The sequence below is a fragment of the Gavia stellata genome, chromosome 7 (genome assembly GCF_030936135.1).
Source record: "Gavia stellata isolate bGavSte3 chromosome 7, bGavSte3.hap2, whole genome shotgun sequence".
Lineage (NCBI taxonomy): Eukaryota > Metazoa > Chordata > Aves > Gaviiformes > Gaviidae > Gavia > Gavia stellata.
This window is the reverse complement of record NC_082600.1, coordinates 19,011,139-19,032,339: the sequence shown is the minus strand read 5'-3', so window position 1 is coordinate 19,032,339 and position 21,201 is coordinate 19,011,139.

Sequence of the window (21,201 nt, the reverse complement as noted above, 5' to 3'; positions counted from 1 at the left end):
TTTGGCTAAGAAGAGCCAAGGGGGTGTGGAGACACAGGAAAGGCAGAAACTTGCCTTCCTCCATCCCCAAAGTCTGTAGTATTTGTGGGTAAATCCTAGCTTTTGCATTCTCTTCTTTCTGTGCCTGTATAGTAGAATATGAAGACATATTTCAAAAGATTAAGGGAATGTAGAAGCAGATTTAATTATTAAGCTCTTTCCATTGTCTAAACATAGCTTTACCCTGAAGTTAAATAACTTTATGTGGGTGACAGTCTCATTTTTAATCATTTTACTTTGACAGTGTGTACTAGAGGTGAGGTGAAGCCAAAAAATTTTTCTTCTTCTCCTTCCCTGAACAATACTTAAACTTAACCAGATCCACTTCTCAAAATACGCTGTTAATGGAAAGGTAGTATGCCCTGCGTTTAGGCAGAGTAGCAGTCTCCTGAGAGCATTTGAGATCTATTTGCTGGTAAAACTTGCTTGGAAAGGTAGGAATTCTCCTGTTTCTGTACTAGCTTTTAATTGCAGTCAAACACAATTAATTTGGAATAAACCAGCAAAGAGACACCCTACCAACTCCCCTACCCCACCCCCCCACCCCCATCTAAATAATTGTTATAGATGGTTGTACCCTGGAACACTTACATTGTGCAGAATCCTGATTTCTTTCATAAGGAATGACACGTATTAATATTTAAGTTAGGAAAGAGGGGAGTGTATTGCTTGGGGAAAACACTTAAACCACTAAAATTTTCAGAGACTTCGGCAAAAGAAATCTTGCTGTAAGGCTCTGAACATGGCACAATATTCTGTTTCATGGCTTTTGCAGATGGTTTGATAGTTTTAAAAAGGTGATGCTGGGAAGATGATCTTGCAGTCAAATCTGATAAAGAAATGTACCCAGTGAAAAGAATTTTAGGTCTTGATCTGAAAACTGTATAAGGAACCGATAGTAGTTCAGGATAATGAAATGGGATCAAAAGAATCTTTAAAATGATCTGTTGAAATTTATTTTAAAAAATACTTTAAACAGTCTTAAGTCTTATCTTCTCTGAGATGCTTTCTGATTGGAAAAGAGGTATGACACAAAGATCAATATTTTGCATCACTAGGACTTACTCTGTAAAAGGGAGTCCATTGCATGGCTTGTTTCCTGCAAGTACAGAACAGGGTGGTTAACCAAAGTTGATGTGAGCAGTATTCATCCTAAAGAGTACTTTTATTCCTTCCAGTGAGTTGAAAACTTCCATTATAATAACAGAAGCTTTAGTAGAAAATCATCTGCCATGAAGTTTGCCATCAGGGCAAATATTTCATTGGATGTTTTGGATGGTCTAAAATTGCATCCTCCCCATGCGATAAGCAGTATATGTTGTGAACTGTTAGTGTACATCACACTGCTTGACCAGTATTAACCAAGGGATGAAAGAGCATGTTTTTTCAGATTGATCTAAATTAATTTAATTACATTAGTAAAGTTCTTAATTCCTTGTTCTAAAAGGTGTCTTAGTGTTTCTGGCAGAGAAGTTCTGAAGAGTGGTTGCAGTTCAGTGGTAAGTGAACTGATCAATCCTTTCAGCTCAGTAATGCTTGCTCACAGTGGTAGAAGAGGAATATAGAAGTAGTATTTAAAATACCTATTAACTGACAAGTATGTTTTCTTATGTGTAGTGAGAGTGTGGAAGTTTGATAAATAGGAGAGATATAAAGATACGGGAGAATTAGATTGATTCATGCAGTGCACTTTAAATTTTACTCTCCTTGATAGTTGATATATTACCATGGTGATGGGAAGTAAAAAAAAATTTACTGCATTTTTGAGTAGAACTTCCAATAAGCTATGTAGCTGTTTTCCTGGAAAAGAATCACAGAATCAGTAAGGTTGGAAAAGACCTGTAAGATCATCAAGTCCAACCATCAACTAACACCACCATGCCCATTAAACCATGTCCCACAATGCCTCGTCCACACATTCCTTGAACACCTCCAGTGATGGTGACTCCACCACTTCCCTGGGCAGCTTATTCCAGTGTTTCACCACCAGAAGGATCCATAGAAACTGAAAACATTATGAAGAAGCAAGTTTCATATATGAGCTTTAAGCAGTAATAACCTGCCTGTTGTTGCATAATCCTCTTAAGTGATGCAAGCTGGATCTGTAGTTCAACAGCTGAATGAGAATAAGCGAAGCATCTGCCAAAAAGTATAGTTTGTAACTGCAATCTGGTATTCACAGATTCTGATAACAAGCAAATACATTATTTCAGTTGTGTAGGCTTTTCTTAAATATTTCTCATTTTCAGTGCAGTTTTTCTGAAGTGCCGAAAACTTCTCTACAAGAAGTATTTTTGTTTTTGACAAATGGTTCTAAACAAATTTGCAATGATGGTAATTTCAGTTAAAAAAGAAAAAAACCCAAACCACAGACTTTCTGTCCAACTCAGCCCAAGTTTGATACCAATTTTTGACAAATTGACTTTGGAAAATTACATAGGGAAATCAATGGAAAGAGTTCATCATGTGTAGTGGCTATGGTGCTGTTGTTGGTATTTAAGATGTAGAAAATAAAGCACAATATTTAATGTCAGGTAACAATGTCAGAACTTTTGCAGCTAAGTAACTATTCCATCTCCACTGTATTAAAGGATTTTTTTAGATACAACCAAAATTTTTTTTTCCTTTGTTTGTGGCTAATCAGTTTATAGCACAATTATGAAGAATGAACTCTTAACAACACAGCTGTTAAGCAACAACACTTGGATTGATCAGTTTCTCAAGCTGGTGGTTTCGATACCTTCTTAGAGTTGTCATTTAACTCAGTTGCCTTGTTTGCAAGGAGTCTGGTTTAGTTGTCTCACCAGTTCTAAACTGTAATCACAGAATCTCACAGAATCAGTAAGGTTGGAAAAGACCTGTAAGATTATCAAGTCCAACCATCAACCCAACACCCCCATGCCCATTAAATCATGTCCCACAATGCCTCGTCCACATGTTCCTTGGACATCTCCAGTGATGGTGACTCCACCACTTCCCTGGGCAGCCTGTTCCAGTGCTTCACCCCTCTCTCAGTAAAGAAATTTTTCCTAATATCCAGCCTGAACCTCCCGTGGTGCAATTTGAGGCCATTTCCTCTTGTCCTGTTGCTAGTCACTTGGGAGAAGAGACCAACACCCACCTCGCTGCAACCCCCTTTCAGGTAATTGTAGAGAGTGATAATGTTGCAACACAGAGCACAGTCGTCTTCTAGACTGCTTTACAGCTATGTAAATCAGAACGAGAACTTTAATCTAGAGTGAGGCAGCTTAGATCACTGAGAATGAGTTCCTGCAAAGAAAAAATTAATAGCTTAGAAGTTGAAAGCTAGCCTTTTATTGGGGTTTGTTTAAAGTTGTAGTTTTACGTAAAACCGTTGCAGTTAATCTAATCTGGAGAAACTACTGCTTCCTCTCCAGATCTTTATATGTAGAAAGAACAATTGCATTCAGAAGTGACTGGCCAGGTATCAGTGATAATATTTGCCTTAAGGTATATTTTGTAGTAATTGCTTTAAAGTTAGTGGTGGTGGTTTTTTTTTTTTTCTCTTTTAAATCCATCTGGATAAGTTTTATAGTACGCTCGTCTCGGCTGTTACTACCAATGTTTCTCAGAAATAATTCTGAAGGGGGTAGATAATATGTCTTTATCAGTAGTAACACTCGAATTGTATAGAAAAATTGTACAGGAGGATTTTGAAAGATCCTTGAAAGAAAAAAATGGAACATAGAACTTTGTCATCACTAAAACTCAGTAGGACTGTGAGCTGTTTCATTTCTGTATCTGCTACTACACAGTGATAGATGACATTGTGCAATGAACTATTAAAGTAAAAAAAAAAAATTACCCACATTTAGCTAACTGGCCTGTTGCATATGCTTCAAGATGTGAACCTGCAAATGTTTTCATGGTGTAGATTATGTATCAAAAAGTGGGAGATGGGACAATAAGATTGTCACCTATTTTGCAATTTTACCACATACCTGGGGCAACAGTTGTAGCTTATCCAAGTAATTATTTGTATTAGGACAATATTGTTGTCTTCTGTTTTCATGGAACTTGTTTAGCTGCTATGGAGAAAAAGCCCTGAGCATGACATGATCAATACTTCATAAATTATTGGCAGGTGCTCTGCAAGCCATAATAACAAACTATCCTTAAAAATCATCAGGGAATTATTTTTTTGCCATTTTGCAGCTCCTGAAGGACTTGCACAGCTGGCAGAGCATATTGCCCGTCACCATGCCAGACTTGGCATTTGAAAGCCTGCCAGATTGCTTTGTGCTGTTGCACTAGCTATGGATCAGCAGTGTGCAACAGTATGAAGATAGTAAGCATTTTATTTTTGCCCTTTGTAGGATCACACGAGTTAATACTGCATTCACAAAGGGTCCAACCTGTTTTCTGAACCTACCAGGTACTTGTGTTGCATTACCTGGGTAGATTACCCCCCATGCTGCAGGAATCTATAGATAAATTATGTTGTTTATGTATTCTGGTAAAATTTCTGTTAGTATCAAAGTTTGCAGTCACGCTGTATAGCCATCTTTTCATGTTTTATGTAATTTTATTATGCTTCGGTATTTCTTTCATAATCTCCCTGATTTTACTAATGCACAATATTGCAAATGCAGTATAAAACTAGTCAACAGCCTTTAAATCATTTGTGTATCTCTAAACCTCTTATGCTGATTAAAAGTGTTAAGGCTATTAGTATTTTTTATGTAACTGGGTCTAAATTTAGTTTCTGTTGCAGTCAAAAAACACTCTGGTATTTCAATCCTAATCTGCTTCCTCTCAGAGTTGATGGCAACAGTTCTTCAGCGCGGCTTTTGTGTTTCTCTGTATTGATGAATAGTTAACATCGTGTTTATCATAGAAATTCAGTAGCGACTTTTCATCTTCTGGGTTCTGTGGCTCTAAAAGGGCAGATGCATGGATGTCTCTGAACAGGGTGGTGCACTTTGAAAGTCTGCTGCCTACTGAGGTACATACAAGTGTAAGATCTCCCTCCTGTCAGCATTGCAGCACACTTCTTATTGCACAGAGCTTTGACTTAGTGTGACTGATGAGAACTGCTGAAGTACAGCATTATTTACGTTATTTTGAAAACTGTCCAGTCAACTGCTTGGCTTTGACTCCAAGGTCTCTTTTTTCATTGTCTAGCAAATTTGTAGCCCTGGAGTTGGTAACTTGCTTAAGACTCTATGCAGGCAGCTGAAATTTAGCTAGCAAAGCACCTTTAATGTCTAGTCTGATTGGACATCTATCTATGCTGACACAATGGTGTGCTTCAGGGAAGACAAGGAGAAATGATGGAAGTGGTGAACACAGGCAGATTTCCTACTTGATTGTCTAATTATACTTCCGTGGAATATGCCTAAGAATTACTTTCTAGTCTATGAGCTTCACCCTATTTGTGATTTATAATATTCCGCTTAAGCATAACTATCTCCTCAAGCACAGGGCCTTTTTCTCTTTTCTACATTGGATCTGTACAAATCTTGCACTTTTTGATCTGCTACAGTGTGTGGGGAGAAGAGCAGTTACTCTTTTACTAACACCAGGTATGTCATTTAGGTGAATAGGAGCCTGGTGTTCCCATGCTGCCTATGGAAACTGGAGGATGTGATTCAGAACATGAGAACCTGAGATCTTCCCTTGGTATCAACTGAGTTTTTTCACCAGGTCTCCTGAGTTCTTTGTGCATTTCCTCCCCTTAGGAGCCTCTGTTCACTCGTGGATACAGTGGGTGGATGGTTTTCTTAAATGCTTTTTTCTTTTAGTAGGGGGACTGAGCTTGAGAGAAGAGTACATTAAAGCAGCATGCTTGAACTGTAAACTGGAGTAAGAAATTCCATACATTCTGGCATTTTCCAGACACCTCATTGGTTCCTCTGGGATGCTCAGCACCTCTGCTTTTTGTTTTTTTCTGTAAACTCTTTTACTCAACCAGCAATGCTTTGTTGTTTCCACATTTCTAGGCTCTTCAGCTTGTGGAAGTGGCAGTTCTGAAATCAAGCCTAAATTAGGATGTAGAGTCTCAGTAGCTCAGAAAGCCTGGGGGTTATCTCATAACACTGGTGGCATATTGACTGCTTATTGAGAGAGGAGTTGCTGTTCTTCGGGGGTGTACGGGTGCCTGTATGGGGCATGGCTGTTCTCAGTTTGAATTCTTGAGCCAAGAAATGGGATATCAGACTAATGGAAGTTGTCTGCCTCTGCATTGCTGCTTGTTCTTTAACCTTGCTGTCTGATTAAACTACTGCAATTCATGGAATAAACATCCCAATAACCTAGTCACAAAATCCAGAGAAGTTGTAAAGACTGTCATGCAGTGTTTGAACAATGAAATCTTTTACTCCTAGAAAAACATAACTGAGGAAAAAACATGTCATGTTTTCCATGACTGCTGGTGAAATTTGATATGCAGAACTGTTAAAACCAACACTGTCTCTTTAGAACGTTGCATTCCTAATGATAATGTGGAATCTTCTTTTGCTGTCTTGAATGATAAAATACCAAGGAGGTTCTAGATTTTTTGAATGGTGTTCATATCCAGTAGCTGTAGAAATAACTCATTTCAGAATCCTTTTTGCTAGTTACTACTAGCCACATCACTAAAGAACATGGTAGAAGGCATTGTCGTTCAGAGATGAAAAGTACATTTTCTTGCTACAGTCAGATGAAAGTAACCAAAGAATTTCAGTGCAGACACCTCCTCTGTGCTTTTCCTTTGTTTGAAAAGAAATCCCAATATAAATGACTGTAAGTGCAAGTAATTTTGATTTTTTTTTTTTTAAAAAAAAAGGCAGTTGTGATACAAACTCTACAGTTGGCCAGAAATAAAAACTGGTGTGGCTAATGTTAGTGAAGACCAATCCTTTGTCATACAAACCCAACTCGCTTGTCCGTATGCCATGTCTGAGTGTGATGTCTTGCCTGCCACATTCATCTCCTCAGTTTCAGGTTCTGGGCTGCAGTACATACAGCACCGTAATGCAAAGCCTGTGCTTGTACGCTCAGGGCACGTGTTGTGTCTCAGCGGTGGTCTGAGGCTGGAGCTTTGAAGGCCAAAAAGAAAGGTCATAAAGAAGCTTCTTTGGAAAAGCAGGATGTATGTGTGTCGCTGTGCCCAAAATAAAGTCTCTTTTTCGGGAAAGTACATAATAAGAACCAATGATACTTTTGTGTTTTAAATTGTTCAGACACAGAATGCAAACTCCTCCATTATAATCTTCAAGTAATTTAAAAAGCCTCACTTCTGACACCCCACTTAAAAGGGTGATTAATTTTTTCTTTTTTAACTTCCCTTTGTACAGATATTTGAAGCCTACTGCAGAAAATGTTAATTTGTTTTCAGTATGTATATTTTTAAAGCATGAATTCCTTAGCAAGTTATGCAAGCCTTTGAAACAAAAGCAGCTGTAAAAGAAATCTGAATGAAACAATTTGCATAGCAATAGCAGCCCAGTTTTGGTATATATGCTAAAGCAAATGGAAATCTGCAGGGGGAAAGAAATATCCCAAATCTAGAACAGAAACAAATCCAAAGTAAATCACAAGAGGATTTTCCACAATTTCATGTCAAAGACTACTGCAGTATTAGTGCTGTTCCACTTTAATATTAATTTCGTTGTTTTGACTTATCCAGTGGTGTAAGAGCAAGGGTAGACTGAGGTTACTTTTTCTTTTTTTAAGTAGTTTGGCTCTAAGTTGTGTGATGCAGAGCAGCTTGTTGCTGCATGGCAATGTACTGTGTTTGGGCAGCGGGGACTGCAGGCTGCCCCGGCTGGGACAGCCATCGCCTGCTGCGTGCCATCGCCTGCTGCGTGCCATCGCCTGCTGCGTGCCAGTGCCTGCTGGCTCTGACCGGTACGGGCAGCCCTTGGCCACCGGCACTGACACGTCTGAGCAAGAGTGGCAACTGCGAGGGACGGGAGACAGCACGCTGAGGGGACGGCTGCTCTTGGAAGAAGGTGACCCACGCCAGAGGAGGTATCTATCTCCCAAGGGACGGCGGCCATGGGCGCACCGCTGGGTTGGAGTCACAAAGATATGGAGTGGCAACAGAAAACCAGTAAGAAGGAAAGAGCAGCGGGTGAGGCTGTTACCACAGCACCCTGACCTCCTGCCTCATCCATCATCTTGACGGGGAGGAGGGACGGGCTGATGGTAACTGGCCAGTGACCCAGGAGAAGTTGAGACTAGAAAGGGGGAAGAGAGCTGTTCATGGGTGTATTGATGCTCTACTCACCCCTGCCCCACACCCAACCCCCCCTGCCCCCCCCCCCCACCCCCCCCCCCCGCCCCGCCCCAAGCCCTCCAGGACTCAATCAGAGATCAGAAGTTGGTGTTAAGTGGCAATAAATTACACTAAGAAACATCCCCGAGTCCCCAGGCTGTTTAGCCTGTGACTGCCCACCCCGAGAGGGTCCCTTCAGGCCCACTGACCCAGCGAGCCGGAGGGTTGATTACAGGCTTGTGTAAATGTTCAAAATGATTAGTGATTGAGTAGCAATGTTACAGACCTCATCAAACATCCCATTTCCGGTGGACACCTTTAAAAGGCTTATGCAGTGTATGATTGTTTTGCCAGGTAAGTAAATTACATGGAATGTGGAATTTCTTGGAACCAAACTGCTGCTGGGTTAGTAGTGTTGCTTGTGGTACGGTTAGGCAGGCATGAGCCAGCTAGCATCAAAGCAACAGATAAACTTGTCATTTAGGAACAGATACTAACGAAGTGTGAGCTGCAACCATATGTGGAATAAACATCTTTACAGTGTCAGTCGTGACTTTCTCTTTGCTCTTGTTGAGCTGAGCACTTTGGTGCACCGCGTGCTCTGGAGGAGGCACATGGAGAGGTCCTGGCTGGGGTAGGCGGTTAGAACAAAGCACTGAAAGTTGAGAGTTAGTGCTGAAGTTCTGGGAGACGTGGGATCTCTGGTAGAGTTGCAGGAGAAAAAAATTTTTTTTTTTTTTTTTCAGCTGGTACTTACAGCTTCAGATATAAGGGGTCCATTTGCATTTCTGCATGCCTAAATTTGTATTACAGTGTGCCTTACTGACTTTTTAGAATTGCATTGCCTACCGTATTGTTAAACATCAGAATACACTTGGCTACGTATCTCTTGCATCTTTCGTGATACTGATGCTTCTTTGATACTGTTGTACCCTTTGCAGTTGTGCTACTATTAAACCTGATGGACAAAGGCCTAATGGTTTCCTGGAGTAGTGGATAGGGGAGAGAGTATGTTTATGTGCGGTGGGAGATGTCAAGCGGGCTTCTAGAAAGCCAGAACCTGTCCCAGGGAGACTGCAAGGTGAGATGGTGCTGGCTGTGACAGAGTCCCACCATCTCCGGTCTGAACAAAATTCCTCCTTTACCTTTTCTCTTAGTGGAGCAGTCACATCAGTTCTAGCAGTTTGCTGAAGAAAGGGAAGAATCCCAACTGGTCAGGGAGAGAAAAGAGGGGCAAGGCCCACTGTCAGCCTACTAGCTTTTGGCGGTATTAGCATCCTAGCTAGGGGGCATGATGTCAGACTCTTTGGGGAAAGTAATACAGAAATTTAGATACTGTGATACAGTCACAAGCTCATCATTTTGGTATCAGGTATGCTTAGGCTTGAGGTATTGTAAGTCCAGTAGAGTGTTGCTTATTGGTTGTAAGCTACATGGTCTAATGAATTTGTGATGAGAATCTACAAATGTTTTTCTCAGTTGCTGCAGTTGATGTTTTAAACTAGCCAGTCTGGGAGGCCAAGGCAGGATCTTCTGGCCAAATATTTACCCAACTTCTTGGATGCATTTTCCACCCTCTGCTGAGTTTTGTGTTCTGCATTAAAATTCTGACTTGGGTACAAGGTAACTACTTTTAAGACTAGTTGGCAGCAGTCAAAGGTAACAACTAGTGATGGTCCATGCTGCTGTGAATACTGATGTGGACAGCTGTCAGTCACTGAATATGTCCCACCATGACACTAAAGCTGGGTGTGATCGAGATGTATGAGTGAATGTCAGCTTTAGTGTAAGCAAACTGGACAGGAACTGCAGACTTGGGGTGAGTTAGTCATAAAATAAATGGGCTGTATTGACAGAAAGGGCCTGCTTGCTGCTGCATTTTATGTTGGCAGGACAGGGATGAAGTACATGTCAAATTGTTTAATCTAGCTTTCACAGTCTGGAGCTGTTCAACTTCATTTTTATCTTGGGATTTAATCTGGGCTCATAAAGCCTTGGGTTGGTGGAAGTGTAAAGGTGGCTTTAAGTCCCAGATGGGCCAAGAAACAAGGCCTGGACTGAGGAAAGAGCAGCATTTTCTGTTTGTTTTGGTGTGTTTTATCTTCTTTGGTTTTGATTCATTTCATTAAATGTAGACGGACATGCTTGCAACTCCAAAGTTCCTTCTGGAATATGTACTAAATTTGTTTGGATAGAAATCGGGGAACTAAGAGTTAGTAGAAGAGTTGCACATACACTTTACTTCTTTGACTGACTTCCACATAAATAAAATGTGAATAAGAGATGCTGTTATACAAGATGTCATTTCTAGCTACTCTTTAAATCTTGCCAGCATGTCAGGAGTTCCAGGAATCTTCTGACGTACGCTGTCCAAATATTCACCTGACCTGGACTCAAGTGGTAAGTGAGTTACAGGCACTCATGCATTAGTGTAGGGCATATGGAGAAACTCTGGATTTTTTTAGAGTGTATTAAATTGTGTAGTCATGGCCTTTGTAAATGGCCTTCACAAATCAGCAATTTGATAGTACAGTATAAATATAACTGCTCGTAATGATCATGGAAAAAATATTAGATGATGAAAATCAGCCTGATCAAAGTGATTATAGTGATGGGATACAAGTGTATTTTTTTTAATTTTTAGCATGTAAATGGGCTGTTTTCTCTCCATTTCTTCACTTACTTTTCTTTCCACAAGACTTTAAAATCAGATATTCATTCTGATGGAGCAAGTTACCAAACCTTGTTACAGTGACTATGTAGCAAATCATTCACTGAGGACCTACATGGATGAGTTACAGTAAGGTTAGAGTATAACTGTTGTCCCTGATACCTCCTGTCATAGCAAGGAATTAAAATTAGGTTTGATGAGTAAGTTCAAGGGGGGGTAGCCTCTGACAAAGCAGACATCTCACTCAAGCTCGTGGCTTGTAGACAAGATGAAGAACAGTCGTAAGAACTGAACTGGGAACATGAGACCTTTCCCCAATAAATTATATGATGGCTCATGTGTATTACTGATATCACTTCAATTACGTGTTGTTGTGTGAAACATTTTTTTTGCAGATGAGCTTGAATTTTCTCTTAAAGCCGTAGGAGATACTTGTAGAGAGGAAAAAAAGTCAGCTGGCCAAACTTTCCTCAGTTTTGCAATCACAGACGCTTTAAAAGTAGGATGGCCGTACAGGGGCATTGATGTCAGAGCATTTCCTCAGCAGAAAGCAAACATTTGTCCATTCACCCCTAAGGGGATAAAGGAAATTGTTAGGAAAAAAGAAATCATGAAAAATTGAAAAAACAAGGCCACACAGCGTGCAGGGAGTGGACTTGATCATTTCCCAATGCAACCAATTAAGAAAAGTCCCTTCTTTTGATTTGACTCACTCCAGACTGTCTTTCTCAAGTTGTCACTTGCCTCTGTGTGTGGTAGATTAAATGGCATCTGTTTCATTTTGCTGGAGAAGTATGCCTGAACATATGAAGTGAAGCATTTGGTTGATCACACTTATTTTTTTTTTTTAGTGCAAGGTCTCCAGGGGATCATCCAATAAAAACTGGAAAGTGCTACTGTTAGAAATAAAAGGAGAGCCCCTGAAATCAAGTGAAGCTTACATGTAATTATAAAACCCACACAGAGATGGAAAACCAAAGCCAATTAGCAAATGGTATCATTTGCTTCTCTCTGGAATTTTAGCTTATAGTCTCTGCTCTTTGTTAATACCAAACATGAATGTAGATTTGATTGTCAGTACTGCTATACCATTTTGCCTTAAGAAATAAGACACTGCATGCTTCCATGTGCCTATTTCGGAGACAGAAGTTTTCCAAATCCTGGTGTGGTGGGTTGACCTCAGCCAGCAGTTAAGCACCTGCACAGCTGCTTGCTGACCACCTCCCCCAGTGGGGTGGGGGAAAGAATAGGAAGAGCAAAAGTAAGAAAATGCCTGGGTCAAGGTAAAGACAGTTTAAAAGTGAAGGAAAGAGGGGAGGTGGAAAGTGCTGCAAAGGTGCCCTGGCCATCGCTCATAATCAGACCGATGCCCAGCCAGGCTCTGAGCAATGACTATGTTGGAAGATGTTCCACCCCTCTACCCCAAGTTTTTTATCATTGAGCATGACGTCGTACGGTACGGAATATTCCTTTGGGTCAGCTGTCCCAGCTGTGGCCTCTCCCAAATCCTTGCCCACCCCGAGCCTACCTGCTTGGGGAGGCAGAGTGACAAACAAGAAAGCTTTCATGCCATGCAAGCACTGTTCAGCAATAGTCAAAACCACTGGTGTGTTATCAATACTGTTTTAGTCACAAACTCAAAACACAGCAGGACATGGTCTGCTATGGAGAAAGTGAACTCCATTCCAGCCAGGCCTGGTACACCACATTTGGATACCATCTTTCAAAATGAAGCAGTCCTTCCTTGTTAGATGAATTAGGTGCTGCAGGTCTGATGACTGATGAGGGTATTAACATTTCTGGCTATCTGAAGCATAGTCTGGAAATTGGTGAAGTATCAAAAAAAGACTCAAAAAGTTAGGTAAACCTTTACCTAAACTTAGGTAAAAAGTTTCACTGATTTTTTTTTTTTCCCCCCTCCCTTTTTTTTGTCTCTCAAATGCTTAACGATTTTGTGGAAATAACTTACAAACAGGCCTTAATCAAATGTCGTGATGATTAATAGGAGGCTTTCTGATACATTTCCAAGGATAAACTCCAAAGAGATGAGGTAACATGAGCACTGAGAAGAGGGAAGGATTCTTTCTCTCCTTATTGCTTAAAAATTAAAGTTGAATGGGAGGCAAAAGGTAAAAAGAAGGTGAGAGAGAGAAGGAAAAAAGGCTTTTCTGATTAAATCTTACTAAACTTTCTGAAAGTGTGACAAAATATCTAATCAAAAAACAGTGTCTGTAGGGAACAGATCAGATTGACTGGGAGACCTAATACTAATGTTCATCCAAAGGTGGCACTAGTCTTTTACAGTTGGAGTTTTTGTTGAGAGATGGGAAACACAGATACCAAGAAGCCCTCAACTAATCCAATGCTTATCATTAATCCCAAACAAACCATCATTAGTATCTGGTTTTATCCTGCTTAGTCCTTGCTGGATAGTGAATTATGTAACCTTTGTTTTATTAACATTTAATGGAAGCTTATTATCAGGTAGGTTACCTCTGAAAAATGAGAGGGGAAAAAAATGTAAATTTGCTGCTTTCTGTTCTGTATTGTTTGCCTGAGGGATTTTTAAGGGCTTCTTAAAGAAGTGAGTGGATACTTCATGATAGTTCCATAAATAAGCTAACTTAAAACTCACTGAGCACATTGCTTGGCAAAAAGCAGCTGTTTGAAAAATTACATAGACCTTTTCTACTTAGCCAGCAGATAAAGTTGATAAATATAACTTGGAAAAGGACTACAAAAACTTATCTTTATGGTACGAAAGAATTTGATCTGATATTCAGGTGCAAAAATAGATACTTTAAAGTCTTTTTAATGAATGTCTGTTCTTGTGTCCTTATACATTGTTACAGACTGAATTTAGTAGGTACGGTATGATTAGGATGACAATATTTCCACAGGTGCAAAGTATGGCTCATTATGCTCAAGATCTTGACCTTTTTTAGGGGGAGGAGTTGGTGCTGGAGTTGTAAAAGGAAGTCACTAGGTGAGCATTGCAGGGAGGGGAAAGGGTTTTGAGGTAAAAAAGGTGAAGGAAAAAAATGTCCAGTGCCACAGGATGTTAGGATTTGGACATACATATGTCCTGTTTTCAGCTGGGATGGATTTAATTTTCTTCCTAGTAACTGGTATAGTACTGTGTTTTGGGTTTAGGATGAGAATAATGCTGATAACACACTAATGTTTTAGTTGTTGCTGAGCAGTGCTTACATTAAGTCAAGGACTTTTCAGCTTCTCACACTGCCCTACCAGGTGCACAAGAAGTTGGGAGGGGACACGGCCAGGACAGCTGACCCCAACTAGCCAAAGGGATATTCTATACCATATGATGTCATGCTGAACAAAAACAGGGGGGCACGGCCGCTGCTCAGGAATGGGCTGGGCATCGGTCAGCACGTGGTGAGCAATTGCATTGTGCATAACTTGTTCTGTATATTCTTTTGTCATTATTATTATTATTATTTTCTTTTTTCCCCCCTGTCAAATTAAACTGTTCTATCTTAACCCATGAGTTTTACTTTTTCTCAGATTCTCTCCCCCATCCCGGTGGGGGGAGTGAGCGAGCGGCTGTGTGGTGCTTAGTTGCCGGCTGGGGTTGAACCACGAGAACATATGATGCAGTATTGGAGTGGCCAGTAAGCAAATCATTTCAGAGCAGTTATCCGAGTTGCATCAGAATAAATGCTGATATAAAAGGAGAAAAGAAATGTTGTAACCCATGATGGAAACATGTATGCTGAGCAGCAGACCTGCAGCAGATACGCTGTGTGATTTGAGCACATACAATGTGTGATAAGAGAGTATGTTTAATTCCATTTGCCAGATGTTTACTTTCAATGTCTCTCTCATTTTTCCCAAATGGTAATGGTTCATTACCAAATTGTCAACATTTTCTCAGTATTGATAAAGCTCCAGAGACAGGAGGAGTCCCAGCAGTCAATGTACATAATTATTTCATGCCCACACTGGAAGAGATGCAATAACAGAGACTCCACTATTTCATATGGCAAGTGTTGGTACAGTGGTATCACTGAAACCGTAAGCTGGACAGTCCTGACTTCGTGTGAAACCTGCAGAAGCTTGTTGAAAATCTCACTCAAGTGCACTCTCAGCTGCTGAGTCTTTTAAGTCCTTCTGAGTTTAGTCACACAGCAGTTCATCTTCTGCAAAAGGCTGAAGATTTTAATTGTTGGAACAAAATCCAAAAAGCCCTTTTCCTGTCTATGTGAGGTGTTGCATCAAAGTTGTGCCTCCTGTTGATTGCCACATCTGATAAAGCTTAAATGCCTTTCCAAAAGTGAGAGATTAATCAAAAGGAAATTTATTTTTAAAGCTCCTTGTGGGAGATTTCATGCTTGTTTGTTTGTTTTATAAATAAAAAAACCCTAGTCATTCTACTTACTTAGTAAATGGGTGACATCTTGAGTGCTGATGAACGAGCGCTACAACTGTAGATAATCGTTCCTAATATTGAGTCAAACGTACAGCCTCTATCTTCTAGGAAATATAATACATTGAGAATAGTATAAGGTTAGAGGAACTTCCATATAATTTTAAAGGCAAAGTTTGATGTAAACAGATGTAGAAATGTTCTGAGGAATATGTTTGCAACTACCTGTCTGTTTTACTACTGCAAAGAAGTTTTGAGATATTTGAATCATATAAAGCTGACTCAAGACATTTTGAAAATTTGGTAGAAAGAGAGCAACTCTTTTGTTAGATTAAGTGATACCCTTTGAAAATGCAAACCTTTTTTTCATAAATACATCCTTTTCGGATGAAGTAGAAAAGATTCTGCTTTTACCAACAAATTTTACCTCTGATGTTGTTAGACCATCATAGCTACTGCAGTGGTATATAGCCATGAGAAAAAATTTGAATCATACAGAATGCTAATGAAAGTGTTTTGATGGTATCTTCAGAAAGTATAAGTTTAATCTGCCTATGGCAAAAAAGTATACTAGGAAAATCAAACCACTGAATTATTGGGGAAAATGCCAGGAATTTCATGAACTAAGTAACACAGCATTACATGAACTTCCCTGTGCCCACTTTTATCTGTGAGCATTGAGTGTTCACTTAGTTTACTTTGAAAAGCTCAGACCAAAAAATAAAATTAGTTATTTTCCAGATGCTTCCAATGATTGATTGTGTTTGTTTTCAGCAACTATGTTGTGGGACACCTAGAAAATTGTGGATTCAGCACTCTGGAAGATTTAAAAACCCCTGATGTTACTACTGATTCTCAGATTAGATGAATCAAAGAGTTGTTTCTGCAAATAATTGATTTTGATTTGACCATAATATGCAGTAAAGCTCATAATGATGGTTTCTTATCCTTTGAATCACAAAATACCTTTCACAGAATCACTAAGGTTGGAAAAGACCTGTAAGATCATCAAGTCCAACCACCAGCAAACACCACCCTCCCCTCAGTCGCTGCTCATAAGGCTTGTGCTCCAGACCCCTCACCAGCTTTGTTGCCCTTCTCTGGACACACTCCAGCATCTCAATGTCCTTCTTGTAGTGAGGGGCCCAAAACTGAACACAGTATTCGAGGTGCGGCCTCACCAGTGCCGAGTACAGAGGCCCGATCACCTCCCTGCTCCTGCTGGCCACACTATTTCTGATACAAGCCAGGATGTCGTTGGCCGTCTTGGCCACCTGGGCACACTGCTGGCTCATATTCAGCCGGCTGTCAATCAACACCCCCAGGTCCTTTTCTGCGGGGGAGCATTCCAGCCGCTCGTCCCCAAGTCTGTAGCGTTGCCTGGGGTTCTTGTGATCCAAGTGCAGGACCCGGCACTTGGCCTTGTTGAACCTCATCCATTTGGCCTCGGCCCATGGATCCAGCCTGTCCAGGACCCTCTGCGGAGCCTTCCTACCCTCGAGCAGATCAACACTCCCTCCCAACTTGGTATCATCTGCAAACTTGCTGAGGGAGCACTCAATCCCCTCATCCAGATCATCGATAAAGATATTAAACAAGACCGGCCCCAAAACTGAGCCCTGGGGGACTCCGCTTGTGACCAGCTGCCAACTGGATTTGACTCCATTCACCACAACATGTTTGACTCTGCTATTGCCTTGTTTAGATTTCAGCCATATCCCTTTTTCCTCTTTATCAATTGGAAAATAGGAATGCAAGAGTGATTAAAAATACGTCTAGCTTTAAAGGGAAGGTTAAGTGATAATTTATTCAGCTGATAAACATCCATATTGTGACACTTCTACTAATAGAGTGTGCTTTGCTTGGCAGCTGAAGGGATGATAATAGCCCATCATCTCTTGTAAATGAAATTACACTGGAGGTAAGATGCAAAACGTTAACAGTGAAGGTAATTAACAATTGAATGCAATAGCAGTTGACAGGGTAGTTTCCCCACTGGGCAGAATTTCAAATTGAAGCTCAATATCTTGTGAAGGCTTGCTTCAACTCAAAGTTCTGAGCCTGATAAATAGTGGATTCAGAACTGGAACAACCATGTGAAATCCTCTGTGCTGAGTACTTGTACATAAGATGATGGTAATGTGGGTATCTATCTGATCATCCCTTTTAGTAGCAAATTGTGAACGTGAGTTATTATGTCCAATGCTTGTAATGTGGTCCAGGACCCTTGGCTGAGAGATACAAATAACCATTCGTTGTGATTATTTCAGCTACTTTGTATCAAACTAGTTAAACTAAATCAGTTTGAATTGATTCTGTCTTTAAAATTATCTAAAAACTGAGAGTGTAGGATAAACTTTCTATTTTGGACATATTTTTTATTTTTCCGATATACATGGATAAAGGGGTGATTTATAAAGAACATGGACAGAGTTAAACCATCGCATTAGAACAAGGACTGACTTCTGATCAGTTAATTCAGAAAGATATGAAACTTTAAAGCACCAGGAACTCATTCATTCTGTAGGGTAATACTGAGAAATCACCAAGGATGTTAGCAGAGTCAAGTTCTCTAATATGGCAATTGCATTCAGAAAACTGGAATTCAGCTGGGGTGTTAGGTTTATTTCCAGCAGGTGGAGTTGGTGCCAGCGGCATGTTGAGGTGGCAGGGTGCTTGGAGTGGCTGGCAGTATGCAGCACTCTTTGGGTATCGGTGAAAACAGTGTTGTCCTATGCCAAATCTTACAAGGGTCTGTGTGTGCCAATGTTCTGACGTCCCAAAAAAATGTGGGGATTCCTTTCATTTTAAACAATTCAACAAGTTGCCAGCAAAAGAAGTGCCAAAATGTGGGTTTTATTCCTGCTCCCCCCCCGCCTCCCTTCTTTATTATAGGAATTACAGTAGTGGAGAGAGACATCCTATAGAATTCAGAATCCTCTTCCAGTGGTTTTGACCCCTGGTGAAATACAGGAGATACTTTGTTGCTGGCATGGACTTCCAGACAGAGCTTCAGCAAAAGAAACCCACTCTCCTGTAAATTGTATAGATACTCACGTAACTTTCTACAGATGTTGATAAGTTTCTGTAAGTGTCATCTCTATTATGTATTTTTTAGGGAGTTGTGCCACACTCTATTACTTTCTTTCCTAAGCATCAGGTATTCTCTGCCCCAGATTTGACAACACGTTGGAATAATGCTGCAACTGGAGAGAATCCCAAGGTAAAATACTCAGGCAGAGCACAGAGCAATGGCGTCTTCACTAGCAGCAGTTATATGCATAGACTGTGCTAGGTGGTGGGGAAAAGGTAAGTGTGCAGCCCTCTGCAGCTGCTATCAGCAGGGTGGGTGACTCTATTGAGAGATCTGTACTGAGCAACAAATGCACGTGAAGTAACAGGTGGTTGCCTGAGCCAAGTTAAGAAAGATGTGCCTAGGCACATTAAATCCAGCTCGAATAATCTTCATCAGTGAGGACAGCAGATTTATGTTCCTATGAACAGGCTGTGTCTGAAATAGCGGACACGGCTCCCAGAAGGGATTTTCACAGGCTTTGGCAGGCAGCCTCCGGAGGGATTTTCACTGGGTGGGTGTTCCCAGAACAGATCGTGCGCGTTATTTTAAGGGAAAGTTAAGAAATGAAAGCATTTCCCCTCTGCTTGTACACTTTTGGCCAAGTTTGAAGCCCTTCCTTGTTGGGTGCCTGCTCTCCTGACCTGGCTGCAAGATGCCTGACAAGGGTAGATAAGGCTGGGAAAAGTTCTCTCAGTCTAATGCTGGCCAACCTTATGTTAGGTGTCCAGGGACTGTGCTATGTCTGTATGCTCGTGTATAGGCCCAGTAAAGCTGAATTCAGAGAATTAGATGAAGTTGGAGGAGTGGGAGGGTGGCTTTGCCCAAACTGGGTGTGCTACCATAAGTGTGCACACCCAGCTATCTCGAGAGTGTCCATGAGAACACTGAGCGGTGACTCTTTTCTAATCCCACCAGAACAACCAGGCCGGTGGCTGAGCAGAGGGGAAGCAATCCCACAGCAGCACCGAGCACAGAAGCAGCAGAAACAGAGGGCATCTGTCCAAAGGCCACAGCCGCCCTCCTCTGCCCTAAACACATGGGGAAACTTTCTCTGCCAGTAGCTGCTTCCCATCGCGCTGTCCCTAGTTGCAAACCATTCACTATGCTGACTACTGCGAAAGCAGCTCCTAGCCAGTTTCACTGAGTGTCCTCCCCGCAAGACCCCCTGCTCCCATTGCATCTGTGTGCCTTCAGGCCGGCCTGGGGTCTGCATCTTTACTGTGCAGAACTGGATCTTGCCCTGGCAAGTGGATATGATTGATCTGGCAGGTGACTTTCAGGATCAGCTCTGATAACGCCAGGTAGGTGAGGCAGCGCAGGCTGTGGGAAGCCAGCAGTGTTTGGGAATTACAGTGGGTTTTTTCTCCAGGGCCTGGGGAAATTTGTGAAAAACTCCTTCAGCCTAAACCTGGCTGCTTTTCAATCCGCTCTTTCTTGTCTATATAGAAAATACAATCACTAAAACAAGTGGTCCCCATGTCTGCTGGTGTCCTGCAAGTGCAATGGTTGGCGCGCGGCCCCTGTGTCTGTAGCTCCCAACAGCGCAGGTGACTCCCACTGCAGCGCTGCCCTGAGGCACCGCGTCCGGGGAGGATGTGTCAGCTCGGAGTGGTGCAGCGCTCCATTTTGTTATCGTTTCAGGGAGCCTTATTAGTTTCAGGAAAAAGTAGAAAAGTTTTTTGTTCTGTTTCTACAACGACTCTTGCTGTGCCATCTGCTGCTTTTTGTTCTTGAACCTGGCGGGTGCCATGTATCTAGTCAACAACCCAGGTGCTTGCTTTCTCAGCAGCAGTGCGGGCCTGCAGCGGCGCACCGCTGGTCCTGAGGCCTGTGCCCTGGGGTAGCCTGAGCAGGACTCCCTTGCTTCCTGGGGAAGGTGGCCAGATTTTTGCATGGTGCACGAGCCATAGCTGTATCGTTTTACTCACCTGTACTTTGAGGGTCTGGCACATACATTCATGTTTAAAAATATAGTGGGCCTCAGCACCCTGCTGATGTAAACAGGCTCAAGTCCCTTGGCATTTGAGAAAGCTGGTTTATACTGACTGGCAAACAGGTGCGTAGCATTTAAGACATTGATAGCCATTTTACATTCTCAATGATCAGTGGAAATAAGATGAGAGGGCTTGTCCCACGCTCGCACTCATTTTACCTGATTCAGTGCCACTGGTTGCAGTAGGACTACCCAGAATTTCTAAGTGTGTGTGAACAGACATGGGGGCTTCTGTTCTGCCCCATGTCACTCAGCGACATTTGTACCTTACTTTCACTCATTTAAATCCTGATCAGAAACTAGGAAAGCAATGGCAGACCATTGCACCTTACTGCCCACTGGGGTGGTTTCTCACAGTAGTTTTATGCCCCGTTCATTTCAGGACATAGTTAACTGTAAGATCAGTTTTGAACGCACTGCTGCTTGGAGAACACCTCTGGATAACCAGGTAAAAAAAGCCTGTTGGACTTCTGAGAACTGACTGGAAGTCTCTCATAACAGTGGCTTTCCAGTTTAGCTAACTGGAAATCTTAGAAAGCCTCTGCATTCCTACAAAAATGATACCCAAGTTTTTGAATTAGTTTACTTTTTAACAGTTGCCTTTATATGTAGCATTCTTTTTGGCTATTTTGATTTAATATTTGTTGACTTGAGTCTCCTAATAACTGTGTGGCCTAAAGAAAGTGCTTAGACAGTGGTAAGACAGAAAATTGGCCTTATGGTCTATTATCTATACTAGAAAACTCTTCTTGATGGTATCCATGCCAGCTGTTTGTGTTAAAAATCGTAAATCAGGCTTGGCAAATAC